Source organism: Equus caballus, chromosome 3 (genome assembly GCF_041296265.1).
Source record: "Equus caballus isolate H_3958 breed thoroughbred chromosome 3, TB-T2T, whole genome shotgun sequence".
NCBI classification, from domain to species: domain Eukaryota; kingdom Metazoa; phylum Chordata; class Mammalia; order Perissodactyla; family Equidae; genus Equus; species Equus caballus.
In genome coordinates, this window is record NC_091686.1 from 92967705 (window position 1) to 92990233 (window position 22529).

At 39.8% G+C, this 22529-nt stretch overlaps 1 protein-coding gene across 20 annotated transcripts in view; it reads left to right on the forward strand.

The window, feature by feature from the left end:
- Positions 1–22529, forward strand: part of RBM47 (RNA binding motif protein 47) — a 148724-nt gene that overhangs the window by 108918 nt on the left and 17277 nt on the right. For 18 of the 20 annotated variants that reach the window (XM_023638195.2, XM_023638192.2, XM_070263947.1 and 15 more), the window contains one exon: positions 11277–11400. The gene's annotated coding sequence lies outside the window, so the exon portion shown is untranslated. Of the gene's footprint in view, positions 1–4807; positions 4930–11276; positions 11401–22529 lie in introns of those variants that run through there. The other 2 variants (XM_070263954.1, XM_070263946.1) reach the window with 2 other exon arrangements.

Here is a 22529-nt window from a genome sequence, read left to right on the forward strand (position 1 = left end):
CAAGGTAAAGGATGGGTAGGTAGATAGACAGGAAGGGGACTAGGAAGAAAGAAGAGTTGGGGGAAGGAAGGCAGACTGTCTACTTCTCTAGAGGTGGTAAAGTGTGGCCGGTGCCCGGATTCAAATCCTCACTCCACTATTTGCTAACTTGTTTATCTTGGGCAAGTTGTTTCATCTCTTGAACCTTAGTTTTCTCATCTGTAAAATGGGGATAATACCAGTCCCTACTTCAAAATGTCTTCATGAGGACTGTGTTACTATTTGTAAAGCACTTAGAGCAGTGCCTGGTGTATGACAAGGGCCATAGAGAGGAGTTAGACACAGTTATTTTATTACAGATGGAGGTGATGAATTTAAGTGAAAGTTAGGAAACGTGGGGGATGATTCTGCCTTGTGCCTCTTCATTGGCCGTCTCCCCAAGGTGCTCTTGTCCTGGTTGTACATAATAAACACACGTGCTTGGAATCTGTGGACTCTTCATGACGGCCCCTTACACAGGAAGGCAGAGAACACGAGAATGAGTGTGCTTTTGTGACAGATTTAAATTGAAAAGTAAGAAAAGAAATGTCCCTTGCTTGAGGAAAGCTTGGGAGGGAAGGAGTTGGTTGCATGTGGGGTGGGGTTCTTTGATCTAATTTACTGGATAATTGTCTCGTTCACATTGTCTGAGAAGTTACAGACAGGCTCTACAGTAGGCATAATAACATATAATATTACAAAGCTTTCGGATTAACTCATCCAGGATTGAATTCTGGAACCCTAGACTCTGGAGAATAGCAGCTCTGATCCACGCCCACATCTCTCTCCTTCCTCTCCCTGAGTCAGCGTTCCCATCATGGTGAACACTTCTAAGGGACAGGGACTCAGTCACACGTATCCGCAATCAGGGTGGGCTTAAAGATTGTGATTAAAAGGGGGTGAAGGGGGTGGGTACCAGCCAGAGTGAGGGTGTGTGGAGATCCCAGAACAGCCCAGCCTGGCCAGTTTAAACCCTCTGAAGTTGTGCTAACCCGAGAAGACAGTGCAAAGTTAGTTTTACTTCAAAACAAGAATGCTCCAAGAGCATTCTGTTCTCTCCTGAATTTCCTTCCGCAGTACCACGTACCAGGCTCCTAACTACTGTGTTTAAGATGTCTGCTGCCTTGCCTATGTGTGCATTAAATAGTTACTACTACATAAACAGGAAGTACTTGACGTACGATTTACATGAGTTTAGATAGATGCTTAGATTAAAAGCATATCCCACTAGAAATCTAATGTATTCACATGCTTAATTTTTATAAGTAATAAATAATAAAAATATACTTTCCCTTGTAAGTCAGACACCATGCCCCCCGCCACACACACACACAGTCCTGTTCTCCTTCTCTGCTGTTTTTTTTCTTAGCTCTTTCACAGTCTAACATACTGTATATTTTACTAATTTATTCATTCAGTGTCTTCTCCCCATGAGACTATAGGGTTCACGAGGGCAGGGATTTCTGTGTTTTGCTCACTGCAGTAGCCACAGTATTAGAAGAGTGCCTGCCACTAGAAGGTACTTGATAAATATTGATTGAGTGAATGAAATACACACAGGCTAGGTCCTATTATAATTTTACTCTTTAAAGCAATTGTAGCAATGGAGAAGACACTATTTTAAATTTTAAAATGAAAGCCCAGAGATCCTTTCCTAATGTCCAGATAAGAAAAATCCTGTCCTAGGTATGACAATGTCCATTATTTAATTCTTCCTGTTGATACCATAAAGGGATATTTGACACATTAACCAAAAGGGAATACTGTGGTGCTGTTCATCGCACAGGTTTGTGGCTACTGCTCTATAATAGCAAAGAAAGACTTTTTGGTGTAAAGTGGTGGTGGCAGAGGGCAGGCAAAGGGATTTTGACAATGCAGAGCTGAGGCCAGTCCCGTGTGTGTGTGTGTGGCAACCAAAAGCTGTCTTGGAGGCACTAATCCTTATTATAATATTGCCATTCTTCTGGTGGGTTCTGTGTGTCACACACATTCTTTGGGATGACTCTAATATGTATCCGTTGATGCCCTCATGTCTTCGAGCTCACTTTTCCAATGCTGGTTAATTAGCTCCATGGCCACCTATTATTCTGACGCGGATACAGTTACAAGGCTTCCGTGCCAATAGTCGACACATTTTCAGGTGGAAGCTAGTACTTCAGTGTGTGTGTGTGTGTGTGTGTGTGTGTGTGTGTGTGAACAATTTCTTCCTCTTATAAATTTAGTGCTGTATTAATACAATAAACATTTTCAGCAAAGGTTTTGAAATTCTACATAGTGTACCATCTACTTCTGGAAAGCTGTATACTACTATTGATATACAAAGCAAATACACACTCACTTGCTCTTTACATCGGCTATATCTTAGCTTTTAGATAAGCTAAAATAAAAAAATGCTCTCTTAGAAGAATGTAAATAAAGATGACCTTCACAGGTGTTACCTACATGTAAAGTAGCCCCAGGTAAGAGTTTCCTAGCCTCCCACGGTGTCTTCACCTGTGCTCCACTTCCTCCTCTCCCAGGCCTGTGTGAATCTTGTTTCTTGCCCCTTTTTCCGAATCTACCGTTAGGGCTTAGCTTGTCACCAGCTTCCATTTTGTGTCTGTGTTTTTTTTCTTTTCTCTACAGCCTCAGACCTCAGATTTGCCTGCTGTCGCGCCATTCTAAAAGCATGGGTGGTTTGTGAGGGCAAAGGATCACTCCTCTAGGAATCCTTTAAGGGATGACTTGTTGCAAGCCAGATGTCTCAGAAGTTAACACAGCAAATGTAGCACGACACGTCCACTGTGATTGCCATTGACTCGGTTTTACCTTTGCCAACGTTGAGGGCAACACATAGTAGGAGTCAGTATCAATGCCAGTGGAAGGGGTGACTGGTACTTTTTCTGTGTACTTTTCTATGTTGTTTGAATTTGTTATAACTAGTGTGTATTGTTTTTACAAAGATGATAAATATCTTTGGGCACATGTGCATGTATTTTTTTAATTAACTTTGTTCCAAGCAAAGGCAGAAAAAATTGCTTATTTTTGGTTTAGGGCAGGCTGTAATTATAATTATTGTTTTCAGGTATTCAGTGAAAAGCTGCTCTCTCCTTACCACCTTACTCTTAATATTTATCATCTTGAGATGGTTTGTTTCCTAAGTTGTTGCATTCTTGATAATGTTTGGTATAAGAATGCACACACACACACACACACACACACACACACACCCAAACCTCCAAACCAAAAGTACTCTCTTTCTAATGCTTAAAGCGTGCCACACACTCAGAAACTGTAAAAATTCTTATATAATTTACTTACTCTTGTATAAAAGGCAGATTTTCTGGGTCCCATTTGTAGTTAAGAGGAATTTAGTCTAAAAATCAGTAGTTTTTTGGAAACGCTCCCTTAGTGTTGAAGGATTGCTTCAGTTTTTCTTCAGTCAGAGCCTAGCAATTTAGTTTTATATAATATTTAATGTGATTATAATCTTAGACTTGTTCTGGACTTTGACCCTTTATTAACCTGCTGATATTTTCTAGTCACTATTGATAGCTTTAGATTATTTTATTTAGGAGTAATAAAACGCTCTCTCTTAAAAAATATAGGTAGATAAATAGATTTAAAGCTTTCTGGTTCATTCTGGCCTTTTTACTTCCTAACCCTGGCTACTTCAAATCGCTAAGGTTTCTAGAATTTAATAAGGTTCACAATTATAGAATAAGCGCTAAAGGAAGACTTCAGACCACAACTTTGAAATTCTTGTTTTAGAAAGCGTTAGAGATTTCTCTCTTGATATGCTGTGGAGCTCATTTCACTCCTGGTCCAGAAGTTCTCTGGTCCCGGATGTCACATTGCTTTCTGGAACCCTCCTTGAGTCCTTTTCCTGTTCCCTTCTCCCTTGAACTCCCAACTGCCTGAACTGACAAACTCAACCCCCAGAGAGACTTTCGATGAGGTTCCATCTCTTCTCTGCTTGGAAAGGAGGGTGTTCACTCTGTTGAAGTGCTGCAGGCCCTCCTGATCCGTTGTCACGGACAGACTGTTTTTATCGTCATGAATCATGTTTTCCCTCCCCCTTCGTTTTCTTTCTATGCCCCTTTCTATTTTTCTCCACTTCTTACCAGTACATCCATTTCCAGCTCCAAATTGATAAAGGAACCTCAAATGAGGGTTTAGTTCATGTATAATTTTTGCCTCTATCTTTTTTCTACCAGGCTTAGCATAAACGTGACTGCGGGTAGGGAGCAGAAGCACAGATAAAGGGTACTCAGTCCAAGTCACCTACATCAGATAGAGTGAGAAGAACAAAAGCAATGTTTTCTAAAAATAAAACATTTCTAAGAAATCATAGTGACATTTTTTGAGTGCTTTTTATCTGCCAGGAACTTTTCTAAGTACTTTATGTGTATTCATTCACTCAGCCCCCACCACAACCCGGATGAAGGAGGAATTTTTTTTTTACGTGTCTGCATCAAGCAGGCCAAGGTAATGGGCACCTGTCTTGTTCTAGGAAGGTGGATTTAAAAAATCATTTGTCTCCTGTTAGTCAGTATTGGCGCTTGAATAAAACATTTCAGTTAAATTTTCCTTCTCTGTGAAATGCCAGAGTTTTGTCTTCTTGGTCCTTTCCCAAATCCATTTGTTACACACAGTAGGTTTTCCATTAGGTTTTCAGACTGCCCGTTGAGCATTTCGTATCTGGCAATTTTAACACCTCCCTTCTTTCTGTACCACCCACTCCGGGCTCATTCCAGGTGCCCTTAGCAAATGACTCCCAAGGCATTTAAGTGGCCAAAGCTCATTGACCAATGAGGAGACGTGTGTCACGCATAACAGAGTTACGCAGTTCTTGGGATCAGGAGCAAAGGTTGCTTGAGCAAAGCTTTTGTTACTGTTAACCTGTCGCATCCAGATTTCAAGACTGGAAAGGTAGGGGACACCTTATTTGGTTTAATTGGAAGAGAGGAAGAGATGGTGGTGTTTGGTTAAAGTAATTTAGATCAGGTCGAGTAAGCAAATGATCTGTTTTGTTTTTAATTGAAGGCAGAAAAATTTGGAAGTTTGTAAGAATTTCAAATGCTGCACAGACTGCCTTACCAGCAGCAAAACCAAGATTCTTAAGTTGTAAACATTAAAAAAAGAATTAAGTTTGTGTGGCAGCTCTTCACTTTACATGCTTGAGAAAACTAGGTAAAAAATAAGCCATTTTTTCATAGATGGATGTTATTTAAAATATGGACTAAAAAGCAGGAAATTATCATAATGTCCATATTTATTTTCCAAAGTCATTTCAGAGTCAGTCCTTAGAGAAGAAATTTGTGATTTTAAGATGGGATAGTGGAAAATAAGAAAAATTAATGGAATTAACATTTGATAATTCCTACATAAAGGTTAGTGATAATGGTGTTTCCTCTGAGAAAAGTTCTGGTATAGGAAGGCTATCTTGTATCAATCATTTTTTCAAACCAATAGTAAAATTTATGAAATGGGATTAATTAAGTGTAGGTTATATACTTTACTTTAAAGACTACGCAAATTAGTTTCACTTTCAATATAAAAAATAGTTATATTTTATGTGCTATTTGAGATTTGTTCTAATAGTAACTGAAAGAAATAAGGGAAATAGAATCTTTATTTGCTTCTTTCTACCTGGAAATGGAGTAGTTTGAATACTATTTAAAGCTAACCCTCAAAAGAAAAACCCTCTTCATTAGGAATAAAATATGCTGAATCAATGTTTTGACAAAGTGTATACATAAAAAACGTACATTATTATACTTATTCATTAGCCTACATCTAATGTTCAGTATCAGAAGGTAAGTTTGGGTTCAAAGAAAACTATAACTGGTTTCCCACGACTACTTTTTCCCAGAGATGGCTTAACATGGGTTTGTATTTTATAACAAGTTAGATAATATATTTGTTTAAAAATATATGTGAGATGGTACCATTTGGTAGTTTTTTTTAGTATTTAGTTTTTAACTCTATTTTCGTAGAGAGAACGTTTTTAGCGCACATATCGCTACGTATAAATGCCCAATAATTATCTCAGATTCCCCCCACCTTTTAAAATTATTTTTACATACTCTTTTAAAAGGTGTACATCCCCAAATTTTCCACTTTCATTAAGTTTGTTCAAAATGCCATTTTATGGGAAGTCTCCTCTCGGGATCTCACTCATGGTCTCTGACTCTGGTTGACTCTTTAGGGGAGGTGGCTGTGGGTCAACCAACAGTCACAGAGTTAACTATTCACAGCAGGGAATACTTGCTAACCATCTTCTTCCAGTACACAAGTAAATGCTGCTTCTCACTTCCAAGCCGAGGTTCAAAGGTTTAGACTAACTTCACAGATCAGAGGTCAGGCATGAATTGCTGCAATTTGTAGTTCAATTCTGCTGATATGACAGAATTTCACAGCCATGATGATTGCTTTTTTCCAGTTCTGCACACGGGGCTAGGCCAGGCAGTTAACAGCGTAATTTGTACAAGTCAGCCCTTGGCACCCGAGTTTAATGAGTAACTAGCTGGTGCCTTAGGTTTCACTGGTACAAGGTGCACATTATAAAAAGGGTCAAATGTCAACACACAAAGACGCAGGGGGGTGGGGAGTGATAGCTCCATAACTACCACCTGTGAATCATACATAAAGAATTAAAAATTTGTGCTTATTTTTAAAATCATATTTCTGTGGTATGAATGTTAGCACGTTCATTTTCTTTGCTACTAAAAGAGGTAGATAATTTTCTTAAACGTTAGCAAGAAAGAGTGGTCTGATTAGAGATTCTTGACTGAGCAGTAGAAAGTGAAATTACAGGCTCTGTTTACACCTTTCATGGGGTCTCTGATTTCTCAAAAACTTTCCCAAATGTGACAGCTTTTCAAGAATCTAGGGAACAAATTGGACAAGCAGGTATTTCTCAGCCCGTGATATTTATGAGTGTCTGATGTCCTCTACTCTTCCTTCAGGAAGTTAAACTCCTATCTTTATCTCTACCCTTGGTTAAGAATATCTTTTCCTGTTTAAAGTTGAATATTGGGACTCTTAAAAAGATTCTTCGACAGTGGGCCTTGAAAATCCATGGGTGTGCCATTCATAGTTTTGACTCCTCAAGATGACTCTGAAGCTGCAATACATACACATATAGAGTAATCTGTCACTTTCGTTATAGCAGAAATTTTGAATTTTCTACTTTTCCAGACCAGGATGCAGAGGCAGTTGGATTCTTCCATAGAGCAGAATAAATAAGAGCACAGATTCTGGTCTCAGATCTCCTGGATTTGCATCCCAGCCTCGTCACTTAGAGCAAAGGGACCTTAGCAAATGGGCAGCCTTCCTGCGCCTTAGTTCCTTTCATCTCCAGAATGAGTATAACCATAGAATTTGCTTCACAGGGTTGTTACAGTAAATAAGATAATGTATGTGAAATACTTAGCACTGTGCCTGCTACATGTTAAGCACTCAATGAATGTTAGCCGTTATTAACATTATTAACATTATTCAGTTATATAGCTTGTGAATAAGCCTAGCCTACCCCGTACATCATCCCAACTTGGTTTAGACTAGGTCTTTGCTCTCTTCATTTTACGAGGGACACAAGATTTGGCACAGTTGGAGAAGGTGATCTGGGAATGCTTTAGGCCGCGTTCCTTTTGAATGTCTTGGGGAAGCGTATTTGAAAATTCCCCAGTTTCAAGTCTAGCACTCTTTTAGATGCTGTCGTTTTTCCCCCTAGCTGATTTGCTGTCACATGGCGAAAGCTGTAAAAAGATGTAAATCCAAATCATCTGGTTTCCTCTGAGAGTTGTTTTCATTCTGCCCATTGGTGCGACATATTTGAGCTTAAAAAATCCATAAATGATACCGTATAGTGAGCTAAATTCTATCCCTGATGATATGTGTTACACTGAACTAGAATTTGTGCTTTCCAGAAATGCTAGAAATGAAAATCTTAATTTTTTCATTCCATTTCTTCATTTTATTCCTGGGAACTCAAAAGTAGCATTTGAATAAAAACTGCCCATGATGATATAAAAATTATGTGCTTAGGGGCGGGCCTGGTGGCACAGAGGTTAAGTTCACACATTCCGCTTTGGCAGCCCGGGGTTCGCCAGTTAGGATCCTGGGTGTGGACATGGCACCACTTGTCAAGCCATGCTGTGGCAGGTGTCCCATATATAAAGTAGAGGAAGATGGGCATGGATGTTAGCTCAGGGCCAGTCTTCCTCAGCAAAAAGAGGAAGATTGGCAGCAGTTAGTTCAGGGCTAATCTTCCTCAAAAAAAAAAAAGAAAAAAGAAAAATAACTATGTGCTTAGCCTTAAAAAGGTAGTAACAACATCTCATACTAAACAATTAAGCACCAACTGTGTGACATGTGGGGTGTGGGGCACTGGAATTATAGTCGTGAGTCAGATCTGTATTCTGCCCTGGTCAAGTTTACAATCGACTGGAAATGACCACTGTTATACCAATTCTTGTAAGGTTAAACCATACAAACTTATCAATATTCTACTGTTTTTGTCCTCCAAAATGGCAATTTCATTTGGTTCAACCTAGTGTTATGAGGCTTGCTACGAGGCATTATATGACATTGCAGGAACATATCTGGGGGGCTCCAGGGATGGCTTCCGAGGAGTTGAAGGATGAGAACAAGCTGACGAGGCAGGGGGATTCGGCGAGGGTCTAAGAGCAGAGTGATAAGATCAAATTGTGTGTTTTTAAAAAGTCACTTTGCCTGCCGTGAGAGCAAGAGTGGACAGGATGAAGTCAGTTGGGAACTACTGAAGCTGTCGAGGCAGGAGATGATGGTTGGCAGTTGACAAGATGCTTTCAGGTGTAGTATCTTATTTTATCCTTCTAACAACTCTCACATGAGGTGTTCACATCAGCTTCAGTATATGGGTGAGGATGCTGAGTCCCAGAAAGTGAAGTCCATGCCCCCGGTCATATGCTGCTGGTGGCAGAGTGAGGGCTAGAACTCTGTTACCTGACTCTTGCCCTGGCTTTCTCCTTCTACCTTTAGGCCTTTGTGTGCTAGCATCCCTGGGTAATCTTAAGAAAGGATTTGCTTTCAAGAAACAGAATTCTCATTCCTTGGTGGAGGGTGGGGATGAGAAGGTATTTTTAGCCTAGATTTATGATTGAGAGTTGACCTGGAACTTGATATTAGACTGGAGCATCTTTTTGGAAAAAATACATTTATTAATTTCTTATATTTATTTGTACCCTACTTCATTCCAAAAATGGATTTGAAACAGCTTTCAAATCTACATATGGTATGACAAGAGATGAGAGAGGGTAAAAAATCAGGGGAGGCAAATTAAGATGATGAGAAAACTCACAGTTCTGCACAAAGTATGTGCCGGGAATGGTGCTTTATCAATATTTTCTTTGTTCTACATACAGTCCAACAAGGTATTAGCTCCACTTTATAGACATGGAAACTGAGGCTCAGAAAAGTTGAATAAATTTGTCTGGATTCACTTAGCTAGTAAATGAATAGTGCAGGAGTCTAAATTTTACTCTGTTGCCTCAACAGGATAGAATGTATTTCAGGACACACCTTGCAATTTGCACATTTATTTTTACTTATCAAACACTGTGACGTTGGTCACTAGGTATTATCCAGGATGCAGCTTTTAGGAAATCGTCCTCATAGACTTGGGTGAGGATTATAGGCTTTGAAAAGTAAATAGTTTAACAGCTATCACTCTATGATGTATTTGATGGTGTGGCATTTTTTTTTTTTTTTAGTAGATCATTGATAATAAGGATGAAGCCAGCTTATGGTTTAGTTTTATCGCTTGTTTTCCCATAAGATGATGAATCCTAATGAATGCTTTGCCTGTCGTTGCAATATAAAGATAGTTCCGGCAGAATAATTTTGGAGCTGTAAGTGACTTTAGAGGCCATTTAACTGGCAGGTTCCAAACTGTGCTCTCGGTAGTCCTGAAGATCCTGTGGTGTCCGTGCACAGCCCTAGTGGACGATGGAGCAGAATGGGTGGAGATGCATCCCCTCCCTCCACTTCAGCCAGCTCCTGTTTCATCAGTTTTGTTTGTGCATCTAAGTAAAGTTTTGGTGGAAGAAAGGGTGCTACACCTAAAAAAAAAACAAACAAAAAAATGAAAAACCAGTGTGAAAACTACTAGTAATCCAACTCCTTATTTTCCTTCAAGACTGCAAACTTTGGCTCGGACAGATGCAATGATTTGCCTAAGGACACAGAGCAAGGCACGGCAGAGCTAGAATTAAAACCCTGCTCTTCTAGGGCCTCCTGGTCTGGTTTTGCAGCCTCTGTGCCATATTGAATCTGATAGATCTGGACACTTAGAAGTTATCTGGATCTTCAGATGGCTTGATGAGGGCTCTCAGAAGTTGGGAGAGAATATTCCCAAAGTCTGGCAGATTATATTTCCAGATGTGAAATAAAGGTAACAGTTTTGTACTTAGGATATATTTTAATGTCTCAGCCAAAATACCCTTTTCTTGAACCTAAACTTTCTTAAGTTGAATATTTTCTCTATCATGACTTTTAAGATTACCGTAGGACCCCAAATCCTATTTTTTGTTTATTTACTGAGGCAGCGTTGGTTTATAACATTATATAAATTTCAGGTGTATGTCATTCTATTTCGACTTCTGTATAGGCTACATCGTGTTCACCTTAAAAGTCTAGTTGCCCCAAATCCTATCTTTTGTAGGACTCTCCATGCTATGAACATCTTCAGAAGAGTCGTAACTACACATTTTAGGGTGGAATAGCAAGTCACTTTCATATCAACTCTGATCAGTCGGTAGTGGTTGGCTGGAGCGCTTATTTCGGTGGTTTTTGAGACTTTCTCTGGATTTAGCAGGAAAGAGTGTGATGATCCATTAGTGGTGTGTTGCACAAGCCCCCAAATGGAGAGGGGCACCCCATGAGCTAGATACTACTATCTCTGTAAAGGGTACCACCTCTTTTTATAAGCATAAAACACAGGCTACATCTTTATTCCTTCCTAAACATTGTGTTGTTCACCTTGAAGTCATGGGTGCTCTAAAGAAAGCAGGGGGAAAAATACAACAAATGGAAGAAATTGCTCATTTTCTGATTACTGTTCCCTATTCCTTCAAGGATAGGAGGACAAATAAAGGATTGCATTTCTTGATTTGTAGAGAACATGATAGAGTAATGGTAGTCCATTTTTTGAAGAAAATGGCCCAAAATTTGTAACACAATGAAAATTATATTGAAATAGAAAACATTTCTGGCTTTTTTTTTTAACCCCTTAGGATTTGCCTCAAAGGGCACACAAAAAATTGAACTGAGAAATCCCAAGCAAGCTGCCTGAATTTCGCTGTATATTCCTGTTCTACTGCCTGTAAAGGACCAGACCAATCAAACTGGTGATTTTGGGTGAGTACACCTGCTAGTGTCCTTTTCTTCTTCACTGAAGGAAAACCATAAATTTTCATTCTTATCAACCAAGACATCTGCTGCTTAGACAATGTGTACCTGGTATGTGTTTATGCGGCAACATTTGTGGTATATACAACATGATAAGTCGTTTTCAACCCACAATATAAATCCTTATTTCATCGTTCCATTTACATCTTTGTGGCCCAAGAGGAAAAAGTACTGCTACTATTTGCATCTGAGAGCATCTTAGGAGTTAGGAGATGAGGAATAACTGTGTGTGTTATGCCCTCGGGTTGATTCTGACTCCTAGCGACCCTGTGTACAGCAGAGCAGAACCCTGCCCGGTCTTTTGTGCCATCCTCTCACTTCTGGCGCTCCATCAGACAGCGCTCCACTACAATTCGTAGGGTTTTCATGGCTGATTTTTTGGGAAGTGGATGGCCAGGTCCTTCCTCCTCCTCTATCTCAGTCTGGAATCTCCACTGAAACCTGTCCACCCTGGGTGACCCTGCTGGGATTTGAAATACCCGTGGCATAGCTTTCAGCATCACAGCAACACGCAGCCACCAAGTATGACAACTGACAGATGGGTGGTGTGGTTCCCTGACTAGGAAATGAACCCTGGCCATAGCAGTGAGAGTGCCGAATCTTAACCTAGACTGCCAAATTGTGTATTGCTTATAAATCTGCCTCTTACACCCCCCAGAAGAGGTCAAGGGTATTTCAATCAGACTCATCTTTTGCAAGTGTTGGACACAAGGACAGGTCCTTTGTACAAGCTAGGAAGTATACTTCCTGAACAATCCCCATGCCTTCTCTAATTTCTGTCTCCTCACCTGTCACATAAGGTAAAAATAACTCTCATGTCAGACTCTCCAAATCATGCCAATCCAGTGAATTACAACATATGTAGATGCACTTTCACAATTACATAATTCCCCACAGATAGAAAGTATTATTTTTCTGTGGCTGACTATCCCACGTATGCTATATAGCAGGAACAGGGAGCATAAAAAGAAAGGCTACTTCTGTCACCTTCACCCTGAACCTTGCACAGCCGGCCCTCCCCAGCCACAGCCACAGCCCCTACATTGCTCCCTAAGGTGGAGGCAGTAGAACTCTGTATGTCGGGGAGGGGCTATTGGTGACAACAATGTGCCCAACAACTCCCCACCCCCCACCTCCCAAAAAACTCCCTTCTTTTCCTATCCTCTAGGCTGCATCCTGGACCTCGTCCACTGAATTCAAGGCCTCAGAGAGTTCAGTTTTTTTAAATTATATATATTTTTCTTTTTATAAAAGCATATTCATTAAAGGAAACCTGGACATTAAAGAAAAATATAAAATTACCTATATTCCCATAAGCCAAAGATAACCACAGTTAACATTATGGTATATTTATTGCTTTTTTGTTTTTTTAAATATTTCGTATATATTATAAAATATTATTTAACAAGGTCAACATAGTTGAGAACATGAAATGAGCATTCTAGCCTACAACTATGCCATAATTTAGCCATTTCCATACTGTTGAACATTATGTTTGTTACGTCACATATATATACACTTTAATGGTAATTACATTAACATTATAAATACCACTATAGTGAACATATTTGACTATAAATTTTATTTGCGTCTCTGATTATTTTCTTGGGGGTAAATTTCTATAAATGGAATCATCGGGCTAACGAGAAGGAACTATTTTCAATGAACACTGTAAAGCTCTTGATATTGTCAAACTGTCTTCCAGAAATGTACTCAATTAGACTTGCCCTCCCATCTGTCCCAACCCATTATATATGACAATGTTCATGTCACGCATACATGTAAAGATTAAGTTCTATCACTTTAAGAAGGTTTAAAATCATAAATATTTCTAGGGAAGCTCAGGAAATAAATTCCCTCCCCCGGCCCCGCCCAGCCCTAACCAATATCAGGTCTCTAAACACAAAAGATGGTACCATCCAACCAACATCGTGCACCACACTCAATCTCTTGGATCTGTTTATGGGAGATACATATAGAAGGCCTGCGTTCATTCGCTGGGTATTTATTATCACCACTTTTGTTCATTTCTGTACTATGTGCTTCAGGAGAACAAAAGAATATCTTTTCATTGTCTATGAGAAGCTTAATTTAGTCAATGTGTCCAGACAAACAACAAACTCAAAAATACTGAGCGTTGCATTAGGTCCATTAATTGCTCAAGGTCTGTTTCTTCTTCATTAAAGTGAGAGGCTCAGTTTGAACCTTGTCCATTTCTAAAGCGTGTCTGAGGTGGTTTTTAGTAAAAATACATGAGCACATGAGGTAGTAACCACAACACCAAAGATCATATGTAGACGGCTGCACCGAACTGTGAACATGACGTGTTGTATAACTCCCATCATCCAGCAATGAAAGCGCATCAGTTCTTTAGGAGAGAAAAGTTTCCCTGCACTAAATACTAGGAAAAACTTTTAAGTTAATCATTTTTTAAATGTAAAAGTAAAGTAATAAGAAAATCCTTCAAGATGGCCTCTAAGGTTTCTTGTAGCTCTAACATCTATAATGCACAAGTAATAGATAAAATACCAAGTGCTGAGGACCCCAAAGCAAGGAAATGGTCAGTGGGCTTCAGAGGGATTGGTAGAACCATGACTAGAATCTCACTTCTGCCCACTCTTCATCCTCACCCTGACACCCATTGCTCCCCAAATGCACGCACACTAAAAGTCTGCACTTGCACTGTTCATGGATTTTTATCAGATTTTCAAACTTTGGAACACACCAAACAAGTTAAAGGAGTGAAGAAGTTCATGAATATTTACCTATGCTTCACCATTACCACCGACACCTACCAGAAATGGTAAAATTGTCTGATTCAACTACTGAGCTGCACTGAACAATTTCAGGGAGACCAGGCCAAACTTTGGCAAGAAAGTGCACCACTGGCCAGTTGATCTTTCTCTCTGAGGTAATATTTCTTTCCAGTTTTGAGAAATAATTGACAGACACCACTGTAAAGTTTAAAATGTACAGCATGAGGGTTTGACTTATGTATATTGTGAAGTGATTATCACAATAGGTTCAGCTAACATCCATCATCATATAGATACAATACAGTTTAAAGAAATCTCTGAGGTAGATTGTCCCTTACGTATTAACATAGAGTGGACACTTCATAAATATTTGTAGGAGTCCTTTCTACTCAGATTTTGTGCCACTTTGTTCTGATCTGTTTTGTCACATGTCCCTTTCATTTGTTCTGTACTTAAAAAAAAGATATTTATAGATATTGGAATAACTTCCCAAATCTAAAAGCACAAAGGAATTGTAATGGTGCCTCAGACTAGCTCTAATCTTTTTTTTTTTTTAAGATCAGCACCTGAGCTAACAACCGTTGCCAATTTTCTTTTTTTTTTAATTTTTCCTGCTTTATCTCCCTCAACCCCCCCATACATAGTTGTATATCTTAGTTGCAGGTCCTTCTAGTTGTGGGATGTGGGAACTTAACCACTCGGCCACGGAGCCGGTCCCAGACCAGCTCTAATCTTAATCTTGCAACGAGGACACTTTTTGACTAGATTTCACACAGTTATTTAAAAATCTCATTTGCTAAGATATTGACCATTTGTCTCTCTCTGCAATTTGAACTGCAAACATGAAGAAAAAAGCTGCATAACCTAGAACATCATTTTTCTAATCATTTTCTCTTAAAAATCCATACTCCATCCTCCTTTTTTTCCATATATTACCTGTGTTGGTTTTCCATGACTGTCTTTTTTTATTGTGGTAAATATGCATACCATAAAATTTACCATTTTTAGGTGTGCAGTTCAGAAACATTAAATACATTCACATTATTCTGCAAATATCACAACCATCCATCTCCAGAACTTTCTCCTCTTCCCAAACTGAAACTCTGTACCCATTAAACAATAACTCCCCATTCCTCCCTCCCCCCACCCTCTGGTAACCACCATTCTCCTGTCTCTATGAATTTGACTATTCCAGGTATCTCATATAAGTGGAATTATACAATATTTGTCCTTCTGTGTCTGCTTTATTTCCTGGTGTCTTCAACATTCATCCATGTTGTAGCATGTGTCAGAATTTCCTTCCTTTTTAAGGCTAAATAATATTCCATTGTGTGTATATACCACATTTTGTTTCCCAGTCATGGATTGATGAACCTTTGGGCTATTTCCACCTTTTGGCTATGGGACGGGCGTACAAATATCTGTTTGAGTCCTCGCTTTCAATTCTTCGGGGTGTATACCTAGTCGTGGAATTGGTGGATCATCTGATAATCTTGTGTTAAAATTTTTGAGGAACCTCAAAACTGTTTTCCACAGCAGCTGCACCACTTCACATTTTCCACCAGCAATGCACAAGGGTTCCAATTTCTCCACATCCTTGCCAACACTTCTTGTTTTCTGTTTGTTTTTTCTATAACAGCCATCCTAGTGGGTGTGCACTGGTATCTCATTGTGGCTTTGATTTGCATTTCCCTAATGATTAGTGTTGTTGGGCATCTTTTCATACGCTTGTTGGCTATTTGTGAGTCATCTTTGGAGAAATGCCTATTCAGCCCTTTGCCTATTTTTAAATTGGTTCGTTTGTTTTGTTGTTGTTGCATTGTAGGAATTCTTTATATACTCTGGGTATTAATTCCTTAAGATTGTAAGAGGTTATTTTCCCCCATTTCATGGGTTTACCTTTTCACTCTGCTGATAGTGTCCTTTGATTCACAAAAGGTTTTCATTTTGATGCAATCCAATGTATCTACTTTTTTCTTCTGTTACCTGTGCTTTTGGCGTCATGTCCAAGAAATCAATGCCAAATCCAATGTCTTGAAGCTTCTCCTCTATATTTTCTTCTAAGAGTTTTACAGCTTTAGCTCTTACATTGAGGTCTTTGATGGCTTTTGAGTCAATTTCTGTATATGGTGTAAGGTGAGGGCCAGGATTCTTTTTAAAGAGGTACTTGTCACTCCCACCAAGTCTCAGTGAAGATGAGTGTCAGCCGGTTAGGCAAGTGGCACACATTCACGCCTAACGCTCATCTTCACTGACTTTTCTTCCAGGTGTAAGGCTTGGGTGGTTTCCCAACAGACAGGTGAGAGAAAGCCAAAGCAAGTGGGGAACTAACAATTCAGCTGGCTCAGCTCTCGTAACCAGGATACAGCCGTGAGGCAGGGGCTGGGATCAGCAAATGTTTTGACGTAAACATGCTTGATGAAACCCGCAACCAAAGAACAGCAGAGGTAGATAGAGTTTTAGGCTAAGAAGAAAAAAGGGAGTGTGTGCCTGTGTCTGTGTTATGTATGTACTTACACTTGGCAGCAGAGGGAAGGAGAGAGGACACCCCACGCTGAATGTGGCTGTGAACTGTGGGCTACAGTAAATAAAAACATCTTTTGTACAAAAATAAATTTCTCTCCATGCTGCTGTAGAGAAACAAAACTAGGTTATGTGGGCAAACCGTGTTTCCAAAACAGTTATCCCAGTTCTCTTATTGTGGACAGAACCTAGGTGTGCTTCCAAGCCTTCACTTGCAGAATCTTGAGAAATAAGAAGAAACCCCGACACTGTGGAAGCTGCCTCACCTAGTATCACCAAGACCAAAGGTCTGTGCTGGACTGGCTGCTCTCTTGACGGGCTTAGAGATAACAGCGCCACACTAATATAACTCACAGTTGCAGGATTCTCCACATGAATTAGATTCTCAACATTAGAAACCTTGGTATTGGCAGTTGGAAGCCCAAATCCCTAATAAATTAGTGTTAAATCTACTCATACTCTGGCTTCAGGACCTATGAGCGACAAACTGGGACCTAACCCGCCCCCTCTTGGTTTTCATAGGGACTGGTTTATCAAGGATAAACTGTTTGCCACTGTGGGTTCTCTGCCATTAAAGAGGATTTGGAGAAAGAGGAAATAACCAGCTAAATTTTCTGATGCAGGGTGGGATAAGATAAGCCATGCTTTCCAAAAACAGTTGCAAGACTGGTATAACATATTTCCTTTGAAGCAATAAAGTCATTTCACAGTTTATCAACTCAAAGAATATCCAGTATTTCTCTGTGAGCCTGGGAATAAAGGACTAGCCCCAATCAGGGGCATTTTGTCTTAGTTTTTCAATTGAAATATTAACTCAAGTCCACCCAATGAAAGTACAGAGTACATGAGACCTAAACAGCAATTAATTCCAACAGTCGTCCTAGGAGTTTAATATTCATGGAAAATCCTGAGCTTCCTGACACCTAAACATTTCATTCTAAATGCTCTAGGTTCAGTACAACTCTAGATATATATTTTCTCCTCCTTTCCCTTCTTAAAATTTAAGTCTATATTTCATGAGTTTCTTTAACTAATATAGTTCTGCTTTCTGTGTAACTTTTATCATCTGTAACTTTCATGTAAATTTCTGACTAACTTTGCCGTGTTAAATTATAAAGATTGAGAACACTGGTTCTCCTCCTCTCTTTCTCCTCCTCCTCCTGCTTTTCATAAATATCTTTCCTCAGAATAGAGCAGCTTTGTTTTTTCCAAATATCTGCAAATTCTACCTCAAAAAATTATAAATTTAGCATTCAAATAATTCATAACTGACAAATTATCTTCTCTTCCTTAGTGTTCAACCATATATTACTACATTTCGTTCAAATGGTGAATACCCAATAAAAAGCGATCTGTGTGTGTGTTTTATTTAAACAAGGATTAAAGCAAACAGCTAATCAGACAGGAGCATTACTCTATTTCTGTATGTTACTCTGGGGGACTTGTTAACCAAGGTAATTACATTGGAAAAACAGAGATATTAAATGAGAATTTAAGAGGAGAAAGAGAAAAAAATGATGAAGAAAAAGAAAAGGCGGAGGAAACATGAATAAGGAGGAAAGACTGGCAGGCGGTAGTGATTTTTTCCCCATTAAAACTAGGGGTACCTGTGCTGCTTCCGTCTTCTTCCCCCCAGGGAGGACTGTATTTAAGTCAGCTGTTCTCCTTTAGTGCCGCTCTCTTCTTAGCGTGTAAGTGAAATATAGTCCACAGCCACTTTCCGAGAAATACTAGACGTGTCATGGAACAGTGTCCTCCTCTGTCATCATCTCACTGTGCTAAGCGATGGCAGTCAGCAAAGTGTCTGGCTCATAAAAATGCTCAATAAAATGGATTTTGAATTTCATGATTTTAATTAATGCATTCTATTACAAGATCATTGTGTATGTATTACATTTGCGATATTGTGGCATATAATATAATTAGTTCTAAGTGTAGGAGGATAAAGAGAGCTTCACCCTTGCAGAATTTCCATCTGTCTCTAAATATAATTAAACCAGACATGCAGATTCCCAGTCCTTGTCTACCTGTTATAATTGGGTTCCTCCTTGGGTTCTGTTTTGACCTATGGTCCAGTGTTGCTTGTAGACTTTACTAAGCGACTGTCATAGCTTTGGCGCTCAATAAAATGTTTGTTGAAAGAACGTATGAATAATCTTATGTGGCTGCCCATCTTTGCTCATGGTGTTCCCTCTGCTCTCTCTTCCTCTCCCTCCTTCTTCCACCCTTTGTAGACTAGGAACCCCAGGAACTGTGCAGCAGTCATCACTGTATCCCCAAATACCTAGTATGGCCTGGCATACAGCAAGTATTCAATCAGTGTTTGAATGAATGAATGAATGAATCTATCCACAAATGTCATTTGATCATCTGTCCCATCAAATCCTTGCCTTTTGCCTAAGGGGTAGGGAGGTTGATTTTAGTACCAGTGAATTGACTGTGTCCTAGGAGCACATTTTTAGTGATTGTTCATAGTATGTCTTTAAAAAGAAAAGACTCTGAATCGTAAGTGAGGCTTTCTACATTATTGAAGAAACCAGCAGTGACATTTGAGAAAGGTCCAAGCCTTAAAAACCATAATGTCAGCAGTTTTCATGTGTCCGTGAAGCAAAGGGGTCTGAATTTAAATGAAGCACTTCAGTAGCTTGGCGGATCCTTGGCCTGATTGCAGAAGTGGTGTTTGTGTGACCCAGGCCTGTCAGTTTGCCTCTGATGATAAATCAATTCGACAACCGAAGCAGTGTGATAGGGCTTCATGGTGGTAACTGTTTGGCTTGAAAAATTAAATTGATAGGTTTTCAACCAAATTAAATGAGTAGTTTGGTATCATAGAGACACTACTTTGGACCTTTAAAACATGTTGTGCATTTCTCAGTCCTGACAGCCTTGACAATAAGAGCCAGATCAAGACATTGAGCCCAGGCTGGAGGTGGAGAGTATAAAATAACAACTTCTCCTACTATTTAATTAGTACCTGCCATGTGCAAGTATATAATCTGTTTACAGCTCCAAGATAGTCAGGCTTAATCAGTAATTCTCAGCAGTGAGAAATTTTTGGTTGTCAAAACCTGGAGGGTTGGGGGGCTTCTGGCATCTAGTGGGCAGAGGGCAGGGATGCTATGAAACATCCTGCAATGCACAGGACAGCCCCCCACAACATAGAATTATCACACCCAAAATGTCACTAGGAAACAAGGTTAAGAAATCCTGTGTTAAACGATACCTAAGGGCCCTTTGCAACTCAAATTCTGGGATTTTGTGAAATTAGATAATGTATGTGAAAATTTTATAAATTGCAAAACACTATATATATTCAAGCTATTATTATATGATATAAGCCATTGCTGTTTCTCCTTCTTCCTTCTCCTTTCTGGCATCTGTCTCCTAGTCGGCCTTTCTGTTCCTTGCCAGATCCTCAAAGGTTTAGGTCAAAGGAGCTAAGATAAGGGGTGAAGCTAGAAATCCCTCCACTGCTGGTTCACAATTTGGGAAAATGTTAATCCAGGTGGCAGATGTGTGTTGAATTTATGGGTTTCACTTTTTTCAGCGTTACCCCCAAAGACCTATTGAGAAGAGTCTAAGTATGTAATCCTTATTTAAAGGGAACCAGATAACAGATTCTTAACGGGTGTTTGTGCTGCCAAACTCCTACAGAAAATACGTCCACTCTCCCCTTCTCGGGCGGTGGCTGTACCCCTCTCGTGGTCTACAGGCAGTGTCCCTGGGAACCCACAGCGAAATGCCTCATCTTCAGGGATGTGTTGATAGAAATGCCTGGGAAAAGTGAGCCTCTTGGCTTTGGCTCTGTTTATCCAACACAATCATTCACTGAATGATGTGTTTTGCTATAACAAAATCTGTACCAGCAGTTGAAGACCCAGAATGAATGAACTCTTCTCAGATTAGCCAGGAGCAGACAGGAGGGATGGCCCAGCATGTCATTATTCCGCTGCCTCTTTAGGCCTTTCAGGATTTTACCTAAATAAGAGAGTCATGGAAGGACTTTTGTGTGTCCCAAGGGCCATGCCTTCAAATAGCAAGAGATTGCCAGTTGAGACAGGAAAAAAAAGAGCCTGTGCTTCAGTCCCCAGCTTCACCTTTGGTACTCTGCCTCCATTTTGAGCGGAACTCCTTTTACACTTTCAGACTCTGAGGGAACAGAAATGTCCCAGTGCCAGAGGCCTGCCTGGTGGTGGGAGTGTTCTCTCTGCTGTTTACTCTAATGGGTGGTGGTAACTTGGCCCAGGACAGTAACATAAATGCCCAGGGTGAGGCCAAATCTCGGAAACTTTTTGGAGAAGCTGGCCTTCCATTTTTTTCCTCCCTGATTTGTGGCATTAAATGTCATTTAATCCTGGCACCAATCCTCTGGAATGGATGCTATTACTGGAACCATCTTAGAGATGTGGAAATGGAGCTCAGGCAATTTGCCTCCTAGGACACAGCTAGTAAGTGACACAGTCATGATTTGAACTCACATTTCTTTGACTCCAGAGTCTTCGCTCTTAACCAGTATGGTATGTATTTTAATATCTGTACATTGTGTATGTGAGGTCATGCCTAAGAAGTGACTGTAGTCAAGACAAAAATTTTGTGGTATAAATAAGGGACATCAAAATAGAAATGTAACTGCAAACAGAGATAGAATTACCGCTTAGATAAATACATTGTACAACCTTCCACTGAATTAAATTCCAGCTAGATACTGGAAGTCACTGCTGCCCACTGAATATATCTTCAAATTGCAATGTGTCCATTGGTCAGCAAATAAAACTCTTCCAAGAATTCCAAATTGCATATTAATCTCAAACACACACACACACACACACACACACACACACCCCGAGAGCTGTGAACCAAAGTTAACTGGTAGTTTGGATAATTGTAGAGTAAACTCATGCCTCTTTTTGATCCTAGGTAAAGACTGGTTGGTAAACATTGGAAATATTTCCCAGTACAATGGTACCCCTTGCCCTCTAAAACATCTCAGCTCAAAGTGAAAATCCTACTGAAAGGTACATGCTTGAACCAGCACTAAGAAGGGAATTCAAATCCTTGATGATTTCTGCTTTAAGTCTGAGTTAACTCTGAAATTTTATTTTACCCTGAGAAGCTCAAACTCAACCTAAAGTAAAGACCACAAAAAGTCTAGCTAATCATTGAGAATAGTAATAGCTTGATTTAGAAGTATATTTTTCTCTGTTTTATATGCCCAACTGTGAATAAATGATTTGTTTCAAACACATTGCCATGTTTGTTTAACGCAAGCGGCCTTCAGTGAACACTAATGCATTTAGTGTGTACGAGAGGATGGCTCTGTTTGGGAGAGTCCTGCCTCAGGGGATCTGGCATCCACGTGGATGACCGGACCTTCTGCATCCAATGCAGCAAGTTTCTTCAGGTTCTCTGCAAACTGCTCTAGCCAAGGGTTAGGTGAGAAACAGGCTTCCACTTGGGTGCCGGAGCCACGTCACCAGTGGAGAACCACACTGCCAGACAGCTGACCTGCTATGAATGGAATCCGGGAGACTGGACACCGGTCTGCACCAGAACTCGCAGGCTAGGCTTCTCAGGCTGACTGCTTTGAAGTTGGCTCTTGCCTGTTTCCCTGTAAACACAAGAATCCTACATAAGGGCAAGATTCATACCACAAGTTCAAAAATCTTTTTTTTTTTTTTTAGTTCAAATTTCTTATGCTCACATTTCTGGAGCATTTAGTGCTAGGTTCTGCACGACGAGCTTCACATGGATCATTTCATTTACTCCTCACCACAGGCCTATGGTAGCAATCACTTAGCG